At 59.8% G+C, this 10,719-nt stretch overlaps 1 protein-coding gene across 8 annotated transcripts in view; it reads right to left on the reverse strand.

The window, feature by feature from the left end:
- ITPR1 (inositol 1,4,5-trisphosphate receptor type 1) overlaps positions 1–7,822 on the reverse strand; it is a 299,108-nt gene extending 291,286 nt beyond the window's left edge. For all 8 annotated transcript variants that reach the window (XM_070050022.1, XM_070050021.1, XM_070050014.1 and 5 more), the window contains exons 1-2: positions 7,598–7,822; positions 6,880–6,961 (exon numbers count right to left, since the gene is read on the reverse strand). The gene's annotated coding sequence lies outside the window, so the exon portion shown is untranslated. The remainder of the gene's footprint in view (positions 1–6,879; positions 6,962–7,597) is intronic.
- Positions 7,823–10,719: the final 2,897 nt, after the last annotated feature.

Consider the following 10,719-nt stretch of genomic DNA (forward strand, 5'->3'; position numbering starts at 1 on the left):
CCTGTCAAAAAAAAAAAAAAAAAAAGGCAACGTTCCGTCTGTAAGTTCTCTTCATTTGGAGTTGCGTTCTCCCCCGTAAGACGAGGACAGGAGAGCGCGTGGCCCAGGTCTGTGAACAGCGGCTCCCGCCCAGCAGCCAGAGGACCTCTCGGAGAACAGGCTGGGCTGGGACAAGCCTGGAGCATCTCCATCACACAGAGAGCGAGAGCACCGCCAAAGACGCCCGGGGCTGTGTGGACAGCCTCACACCTACCCGCTGACCACAGCAGGCGATGTCGCCCTCAGGGCGGAATGCTACACGGAGACCCGCAATGTGTAAGCCCAGCATTCACGGAGCCCTGAGCCCACACCCCTGCCGGCCTCGGGTGCAGGCCCTCCCACAGTGGCAGTGCCGACACTGCACCGGGCGCTCTGCAGGAAGGCAGCCTGGGTGCCGGCGGCTCTTCCTCTCCAATCACGTGCCCGGACCCTGCCACGGGTCCCCAGGTGAAAGCCGCACCAGCAGCAAGCCAAGAAACCGAAGCTGGCAAAGCACAGGGCAGAGTCCTGCGCTGCTCCCTCTTCCGTACAAACCGCACTCCACGGTGATCAAAAAGCAAGAGCAGGCTTCTCACACAGCTTCGCTGATGGACGAGGCACGAGGGGCGTGCACGTGCGAACTTCAGGATCACGGCGGTGAGCAAGGAGGTCACTGGCACCCCTGGGGGAGACCTCCCGACACCCACACGCTCCTGAGATATGTTCCCACAGTGAACCTGGGCAGAAAATGGAACCTGACCCTGACGAAGCCTCTCCGTCTGACCACCAAATGAGGACCACAGAGGAGACGGAGGATACACTGAACACATCAGTGCAAGCAACCAAGTCCAAGCTATGCAGCAATCTAACCCCCAGCTTCTTCAATGACCGAAAAAGTGCACAGACAAAAGAAGTGTACAAGAAACACACAAACTAAGACACAAGCCATCTGCAATAAACCTCATTTGGGTCCCCAAAAAAACTGTTAAATACACGTGTAACTAACTGTACATAAAATACTTGTATGCATTTTTATGCAGATGTCTGAACACATGCTCAAAAAAATTCTGTAGGGGGCCAGCACTGTGGCGTAGCAGGTACAGCTGCCACCTGTGACGCCAGCTTCCTGTAAGGGCAGCATCTGGTGTCCTGGTTACTTCATTGCCAATCCAGCTCTCTGCTAATAGCCTAGGGAAAGTAGGGGGAGACGGCCCACGTGCTTGTGCCCCTGTAACCATGTGGGAGAAGCTCCTGGCTCCTAGCTTTGGCCACGCCCAGCCCTGGCCACTGTAGCCATCTGGGGAATGAACCAGAGGATGAAGATCTCTCTCCCTCTCTAACTCTGCCTTTCAAAATAAATAAATAATCTTAAAAGGGAAATGTGTTGCACTTCTTCTACAGCTGTGGCAGGCAATTGTAATGTGCCAACACTTAAAAAAAAAAAAAAATCCCAAACCTAAAGACGCAAACTCAAATACTAAAGAAGTGCGCCACAGGGCTAAGGCGGGAAGGAGCCTGGCGACACATGGTGTCCGCGGAACACCGAGGGACGAGCGGCTCACCCTGCCAGGCTCGCAACCGCTGTGCCTGAATCTCTTGGTCAAGTACAAACACCAGAGGGGAGTGCCCGCCCCACTGCCTCCTGGGAACACACGGAACAAGGTCTGCTTCGGGAGAGGATTACAAGGCTTTCCTCTGCAGGCAGCCGACCGGCACAGAGGGCTGTCTCCACTCAGCCTTCTTACAGGAACAACGTAAACGAGACGGAAAACCCCTGCTGCGCGATGGCTGTGAAACCCACCCTGGGCCTTGGTTGCCCCAGTGATCCATCTGTGTCATCCTCGGGTGAAATCCCATCAGGCGCACCCACAGCTTCAGCAACACCAGAACGCAGGTGTCCACAGGCTAGCAAGAATCCGTGGGTAAGACCGGGCAGAAAAGGTCAAGTATGGGAGGCAGTGCACGGCCCCTGGATGAAATTCAAACACACCGCACCTGTACGGGAGCACACAGAGGGAAAGCCCGGGACCCTGGCCCTGGGCCCAGGGACACCACTTCTGTGTCTTGTCTTATCCTCACTCCTAGTGTCTGGTGCCTCCCGATGCGGCCACACAAGCTGAGGGTTCCGTTCGCACACGTGAAGGGGTCAGCGCGTGTATGGGGAAATCTGTTTTGTAGATGTCTCCAAGGATGTGGGAGACAGCAGGAGGCCTCTGCTGGCATTACCTTAAAACCTGGCCAGACACATGGCCAGTGGCAGCAGGGCTCGGAAAGCTGACCTTAAAGCCCCAGGACTGTCACTAGGGTCTCAGAGTTTGTCCAAACCAACCGCAACTTCACCTGCCTATCAGAGACTTCTGCGACTGACGCGAATTCGACCCCAGGTGAGGCCGGTGAGGACCCGGACAGTCTGGACATGTGGGTTGTGCCCCGCCAGCTTCCGCCGGGTCTGCGCACCTGCCAGCCTCAGCTTCCCCTTCAGAAAGGCTCACGGAGCTCGGTGATGGAGAAACACGCGCTGAGCTGCCCTTGTGGGCTCACAAATCACAGGCCAACCACTAACCTGCAGAACCTGGCGCTTCGAGCCTGGACACCGATTCTTCCCCCAGCCGCAGCCACCCTGGCTTCCAGGGTGCCGCCCACTCCCAGCCCAGGGCCCTCAGTGCCGCCCACTCCCAGCCCAGGGCCCTCAGTGCCGCCCACTCCCAGCCCAGGGCATTTGCACTCACTGCTCTGCACACCTGGAACACGCTGAACCCCTGGTATGTGCCTGGCTCCCCTGCTTCAGATTTCCGCTCCAGGACACATCCCGGCTCCCAACCCCTTACCTCTGCTGTACCACCCTGTTCTGCTGTTGCTGCTCATTTTTTTTCCTGCGATGAAATACACACACACATGCCTGACTGCCTGTGAGCGTACAGTTCAGCAGCATTAAGCTCACGCACAATGGGCCTGGCATTCTGGGATAGTGGGCTAACTATGTGCCACCTGCTACTCCAGCCAGCACCCTCGTAATGCACCTGGGAAAGCAGCAGGCGATGGCCGGAGTGCTTGGGCCCCTGCACCCACGTGGGAGACCTGGAGGAAGCTGCTGGCTCCTGCCTGACCAAGCCCCAGCCATCACAGCCATCTGGGGAGTGAACCAACAGACGGAAGAGCTCTCTCAGTTTCTCTCTGTAACTCTGCCTTGCAAACAAACAACTCCATCTTTACCACCACAAGGAAAAAGCTCATGGACTGTGTGTGCAGCCATCTCCAGACCTTTCTCCCGCGTCTCCCCTCGCACTGTGTACCCACTCAACAGCTCGTCCGCCCACCACGCTCCCTTCCATCTCCGCACACGCGCACGTTCACGGCTCCCTGTGCAGGCAGCATTACTGCTGAGCAGCCTCTGCACCCAGCCCACGCCGCTCAGCACCGTGCTCTCAAGGCCTCCCCGGGGGGAGCACGGTCAGAACGTCCTTCCTGTTCAGGGCCACCACACCAGGTGTGCCCAGTCCACCTGCTGCTTCCCTCACCCGTCTGCACACAGGGGCAGCTCCCACCTCTGGGTCACCGTGACCAATGCACACGTTCAAGTCCCTGCCCTCGACTCTCTGGGGCACGTGGTTTCCAGGGGAGGAGCCAGATCCCATGTCAGCCCTGTTTAGCTTTCTGAAGACTCACCATGCCACACACACCGCAGCTGCACCCTCTCACGTCCCCTCCAGCAGCACACAAGGCTCCTGCCTGGCCACCTCCACGCCCACACTGGTTGTCTTGTGTCCCCCTCACCCTCATACCTGTCAGACCCCTTGGTTATTCAGACTGGCCAGTCCCCAGGGAAGAACAGGACTGTGGCCCCTGCAGCTTCCCCAGCACTCAGAACACCGCTTGGCCCAGAGCAGGTGCCCCAGGGATGTGCTGCACAAGGAATGAAACACCTGAGGGCCGGCGCTGTGGCACAGTGGCTTAAGGCTCCGACCTGCAGCACTGGCATCCCCTATGGGTGCCAGTTTGAGTCTTGGCTGTTCCACTTCCAATCCAGCTCCGTAATGAGCCTGGGAAAGCAGCAGAGGATGGCCCAGGTCCTTGGACCCCTACACTGACATGGGAGACTCGGAAGATGGTCCTGGCTCCTGGCTTCAGATTGGCCCAGCTCTGGCCATTGTGGCCACTTGGGGAGTAACCAATGGATGGAAGACCTCCCTCTCTCTGTCTCTACTTCTCTCTGTAACTCTTTGCAAGGAATAAAATAATTTTTTTAAAAGGGGGTGGGGCGGCACTGTGGCATAGTGGGTAAGGCCACCACCTGCAGTGCCAGCATCTCATATGGGCACCAGTTCAAGTCCTGGCTACTCCACTTCTAATCCAGCTCCCTGCTATGGCCTGCGAAAGCAGAAGATGGTCCAAGTCCTTAGGCCCCTGCACCCACATGGGAGACCGGAAGAAGCTCCTGGCTTCAGATCGGCCCATCTCTGGCCGTTGCAGCCATTTGGGGAATGAACCAGTGGATGGAAGAGCTTTCTCTCTGTCTCTCTGCCTCTGCCTCTCCATAGCTCTGCCTTTCAAATAATAAACAAATAAACCTTAAAAAAAAAAAAAAAAAAAAAAAAAAACCTGCATCTGTATTTCAGCAACACTGACAGGCACTGGGGTCAGTCAAACACAGCAACCGCCCAGCGGCCTTCAACTGTGGGCAATTCGGGAAATCCCCATATTCAACAGGCGCTAGCTACCGCGGCGTACACCCTCATCAGCGCACCCCTCAGACACGGTGACAATCAGAAGGAATCTTAACAGCGACACTACTTGTGTCACTGACTTCAAGCCTCAGCTGCACTCATCAAAGCAGGCAGGCCAGACTCTGAAACAGCAGAAATGAACTTGAAAAGCATAGCACTTCTGGTTCAGACAGCCTGCAGATGCAACGTGAACCGTCTGAAAAGATGAAACCAACAGCAAATGAGATGGGACACCGGCCTTGTGCACACTCCTTAATTAGATGTGCCCAAGGACAGCCTGACCCAGAAACCTAACTTCAGGCCCAGCATTATTTTGGTGGTTTTTCCTGTTGTTCATATTTGGTGTGTGTTTGACTCAGTTTGTTTCTTAAGAGCTGCCTGTGAACGAATCAGATAGAATTTCCATGAGCTCACGACACAGGAGCTGCGGGGCCACCACCGGGCTGCAGGCTCCCTTCCCGTCCTGTCTCCCTCGGAGACTACAGGTCTTTCTCAAGGGCACTGAGACACTCCGTCTCACCCCTGAAACACAGCAGCCAGTGCTTCCCGAGGGCAGCCCCACCGTGCTAAGGAGTGACTCCACCGTCTGCCCAAGGCTCCCAGAGGCCGGAGCCACTCAGAGAACGGGACTTGCCCTGCCCCGTCAGACAGAAGCCTTGATGGGATTTTCTGCTGTGATTTGAGCCAAGTGCAGATCAGACTGTGTGCAATGCACACACACACACACACACACACGAAGGAATCCCTGGAAACCGCGCCACACCAGGGGCCCAGAGCAAGCAGAGACAGAAGCAGCGCTCCGACCCCAGGGTGCACTTCGACGGCAGGCCAGCCAGACACGGAACCCCTGCAGCACTCCTGACGGGTCTGCTGTCTCCTTTCACTCTCCCCGTGCAGGCTTTCAACCTGTAGCTCTCCAAACAGAACTCAGCCTAGCACCCAACGCATCCTCAAACCCAGGTCTCTGGCCACATCACTTCCTTCTCACCAAGGGCCAAAGCTGTGATTGCATCACGGGTGGACATACGCCAGTCATTTCACCGGGGCAGTTGTTCACCATTCTCCCCTCCCCCCTCAGGGCTGGTGAGGGGCACAGCAGTGGTCCTGCTGCCCTCCCCCACTGGCCGCCAGACCCGGGCCTGCCCTCTGCACCTGCTTCTTCACCTGGACTTACAGGATCTCGCTGAGGAATGGCCCTGGGCCTGGCCCACAAGTACTCAAAGCCTTACTCCCAGCTATTTTTAGCAACCAGTGCGACAAGAGTGGAGGGGCCAGTTTTTTCTCCAGCCCGTCGTGGTCTGAAGGCAGAAACCGGACCCCATGTGGAGCCCCGGGAGGGCCGGCACAGCCGTAAACAAGAGGACTCCAAGGAGGAGCCAGAACTCGGGCGCCCACTGCACCCTGGCTGCACCAGGACCCCTGAAGATCTTATCGGCAGGAAACAAAAGCCCTGCCCCACCATAACGAAGCGTCTGGCTTTTGTTTCCTAATTAGCGAAGCCCAAAGATTGTAGCCCAGGGAACGGCTAAATATTTGGAAGGAAGGTTCAAGACGCTGGTGAGACCCAGCCACCTACACGGCGTCTCCGCAGCCCTCGACCCCGCCGGGACCCAGAGCAGGAGAAAACGCCGGGAGAAACCTCCCTCTCTCCCGGGCTCGCAGGCTGACCATTTTGGGGAAAACACGGGCGCTGTCGTGTGGACACACAAACCCGCCGGCCCGCAGCTCCCACCCACCACGGGGCCGCGGGTCCCGGGCCAGCGGGGGGCTTGGGCCAGGGCCCCCGGCCGGCCGGCCGCAGTGTTTTGCTTCCAGAAGGAACTTCCTCTTTTCAAGCTCTAACTCTCAATTCGCCCGCAGCCGCTCTCCGTTCTTGCGGTCCAGCCCACTCTGGTGGAGCGCGCGCGCGCACACACACACACGCACAGCGACGGGGAAAGGCACTATTTTTGCAAGAGGCAGTTAATTTTGGGTTACATCTCTCCGCAGACGAAGCGCACGGCACCCTTGCAAAGGGAAGCCGCCAGCGCCGCCCGGGCCACGCCGCCCCCTCCGGAGCGTCCCCAGCCCCAAAGCGGCGACCGTGACCTCCCCACGCCCCACCTCCTAAAACTCACCCCGGCCCCGCAGCACTCACCTGACCCAGGTCAGGCACCGAGCGGCCAGAACACGCGCAGCCAGCGGTGCGGCTCTGCTCCTCCGCGGTCAGCGCCTACACCCTGGAAAGACAGAGGGCGGAGCGTGAGACCCCGCGGGCAGCGCTCCCCCAGGAACGCCCCCTTCCCCGGGAAGACCCCGAGCGCGCAGGCATTGGGGAGCGCCCACGGGGCAGGACCGCACGGCCCCGCGCCAACTCGGGGCGCGCGGGGGTCCCACGCGCGGAAGCGTCCGGAGCCCCCCACCCCGGCCAGGCACTCGCTTCCCCGCGCCGAGGCCGAGACGCGAACCCCGCATCCCCGCGGGGCAGAGCTGCGCGCTCGTCCGCCTCTGAAAACGCTCCCCAGGGGCGCGCGGCAGTTTTAGGAAGCTGGCTGCCTCGCGTAGGACACCCCCACGGCCCCCTCCGAAAACACACACACACACACGCACAACTATTTCCTGCAGCTGCTGCCTCAGTGCCCTGCTCGGGGCGGAGGGGCGCCGTCCCGGCCCAGAGCGGGGAGCCCCCCGAGCCACGCACCGGGGTCCAGGGCACCGGGGGCCCTTCAAGACTCCCACGAAATAACAGCCAAAAAGCCCCCACGTGCACGCCGAGCGCGCACAAGCCCACCAGAACTCCCCGGCAGCGGGGCGAAAACTTGTGCGCGCGGGGGTCCAGGCCCACGCCCCGCGGACCTCCGCCCACCCCGCGCTACCTGGTGCCCGGGGAGCCGCGGCGCTCCGGCGAGCCGGCACGAGGACCCGGTCAGCGGCCGCAGACCGAGCCCATGTCTGCGGGGCGAGCGCGTTCCGCTAGCACCGAGGCCAGCCCTCGCCGCTCCTCGCTCGGCGCGCTCCTCCCCGCCACCTCCGCCTCGCCTCCGCTCGCCGCCCGCCCCGGCCAGCCCGAGGAAGCGGCTCAGCAGCCCAGGCACATGCTTACTGCGCCGGGAAGCGGCTGCCGGCGCCTTATATAGGCCGGGGAGCTCCCTGGGCAATGTAGTCCGCCTACCGGGTCGCGGCGGCGCCTGGGGCGGGGGAGGGACTACAAGTCCCAGCATCCCCCGGGGCCGCGGGCTGAGCCCCAAATAGACGCGCGGCGGGGGGGTGGGCGGGGAGCGCCCTGCGGGGCGCCCCGGCGACCGTGCGCGGCCTTGCGCTGGGGCCCCCAGAGGCAGGGTCCCCTCGGGGAGCGCCCCGGCCCCGCTCCGTTGCCTTCCCGGGAGCCTGGGCGTCGCCGGGGCTTGGCTCTATCGGAGCTGCGGGAAGTTTTGCTGGCCATTCCCCGCCACGGGCGCCCGGGCCCGGAGTGCGTGCGCTCCGGGGCGCCCCGCGGCATCGTTTGGGGTCGCTCTGCGCGGGCGTTCAGCCAGGGAGCCGCGCGGGTCGGGGCGTCCTGACGCCGCGCGCGCGCTCTTGGAGACGGGGAGGCTGAGCGCTACTGCGCCCCGGCGGTGCGGGGCCGGCGAATACTCGAGGGGAGGAACCGCCGAGAGCGCAGGAGCCGGGGCGAGGGAACGGAGTGGGCGCGGGGCTCGGGGAGCCAAAGGCGTCCAACCCCAGGGTCGGTGCGGGCGTCTTGCCGCGCCGCCTTCCGAACTCAGGTGCGCTGACGGCCGCGGTGAGGCAGGTGCAAGCCCGCAGGTGCACGCGGGGAGCTCCTCGCGACTACACTGGGGGCCATGTCCAGCTACCCTGAGCCCGCGTCGAGGCGACATTCACACCAGCTTGCGTTTCTGGAGCCGCCCCGAGCCCCTGGACAGGTCGTTGCCGTCTCAAAGGGGGTCACCAGTGCCTGCTGCCCACAGTGCTGAGTGCAGAGACCAGGGCTTCGGGACCTCGTGAGTCCTGGCTGGAGTAATAGCGAGTGCTGACGGTGGTCGGGATGCAAGCTCTGTGTGTCCAGCCTTCACCAGATCCCATCGAAGGACCGACCATTCCTGACCCTTGAGACAACTGAGGCACACCAAGGTCAAGTCACGAGGAATCTGGGCCGCCTGATTCCCAAACCCTGAACCTAACCCCTGGGTCCCGCCGCTTCCCCAGGTCGGTGCGCTAGGACTTGCGGGGTCCTGGAAGCGCCCAGTACCTCATCCGGAATGGGCAGGGCTTTTGAGATGGAAGTCGTGTGTCCACGTGTCATTCTCTGTCCAGCATTGTCCCTAGTCGATTGGTAGTAGAGCTAGTGCCTGACACCTCATGCCACCCTTCCCCATCGTCCAGACAGCACCCCCAACGCACACGCAGGCACACAAGTGCACACACGTGCACAGGCATACACATATATGCACACACGCTCAACTTGCCATATCCAAGCAGCTCCTACCTTTGTCTTCTCTCTAATGAGGACAACCTGTTCCACTTTCAGTCTTCGACTCTGCTTTTCCGCGTTCTGTGTTGATGGGACCGGTGAAGGGTGAAGGGTTAGGCTTAGGGTTGCATGTGCTCCTAGCGTAGACACAGGTGTGGTACTCACAGAGGTGTCGCAGTGACCACACTGTCGCATCTGACAGCTGAGCTGGGGCATTTCCATCCTCACCACAGTTGTGTTGTCCACTACCTGCTTGATCTACCATCTTCCCTTCTCAGACCACGGGTTCACCAGGGGCAGCGGCCATGTCCACTCCTGCTTGTTTTCCCCAGCCCAGCAGGTCTGGACCCTTGCTGCGCACACTCAAGCAGACATAGTAATCAGTGTCGGCAGAACGTGTTCACCGAACATGTGGCCCCTGCCCTGCGCGTGCTTTGTGGGCCCGCCTACCTGCAGGTACGGTAGAGCGGCTCAGTGCTTTGCAGGCTGTGGGTGCTGCTAGGTCACTGCACATCAATTTCAGTCCGATGCAAAGGGGCTCCCGTGAGTACGTGCGATTGATGAATGTCATTCTCCGTGATCCGTGGAGGGAAGGGAACTGCTTTTCCTTGACAGCATTTTTTCCTGGAAGAATTTTCTAGACTTATACCTTTCCGTACAGAAGCCACTAACCATTTAGGTGCTTAATTTGTGGACAGTTGGACTGAGATGTGAGGTAGGTGTAAAATGCACCTTGAATTTCAAAGAGATAGTCCACAAAGTATCCCACCTATAATTTGCATGCTGACTGCATGTTGAAGCGATAGCATCTTAAATGTAAATGAATTTTGCCTGTTTATTTTACTTTTGTTTTTAAAGATTTATATATTTGAGAGGCAGAGTTAGAGAGAGAGAGAGATCTTCCATCCACTGATTCACTCTCCAAATGGCCACAATAGCCAGGGCTGGCCAGGAGCCAGGAGCTTCAATAATGTGAGTGGCAGGGGCCAAGCACTTGAGCCATCTTTTTTTTTTTTAAGATTTATTTGTTTACTTGAAAGTCAGAATTACACAGAGAGAGAGGGAGAAACAGAGGGGCAGGGAGAGGGGGAGGAGAAGAGAGAGGGAGAGAGAGGAGGGAGAGGGGGGAGAGGATCTTCCATCCACTGGTTCACTCCCCAGATGGCACAATGGCTGGAGCTGCACTGATCTGAAGCCAGGAGCCAGAAGCTTCTTCCAGGTCTCCCATGTGGGTGCAGGGGCCCAAGCACTTGGGCCATCTTCCACTGCTTTCTCAGGCCATGGCAGAGAGCTGGATCAGAAGTGGTGCGGGCCAGCGCCGCGGTTCACTAGGCTAATCCTCCGCCTTGCGGCGCCAGCACACCGGGTTCTAGTCCCAGTCGGGGCGCCAGATTCTGTCCCGGTAGCCCCTCTTCCAGGCCAGCTCTCTGCTGTGGCCAGGGAGTGCAGTGGAGGATGGCCCAAGTGCTTGGGCCCTGCACCCCATGGGAGACCAGGAGAAGTACCTGGCTCCTGCAATCGGATCAG

Source organism: Oryctolagus cuniculus, chromosome 10 (genome assembly GCF_964237555.1).
Source record: "Oryctolagus cuniculus chromosome 10, mOryCun1.1, whole genome shotgun sequence".
NCBI classification, from domain to species: domain Eukaryota; kingdom Metazoa; phylum Chordata; class Mammalia; order Lagomorpha; family Leporidae; genus Oryctolagus; species Oryctolagus cuniculus.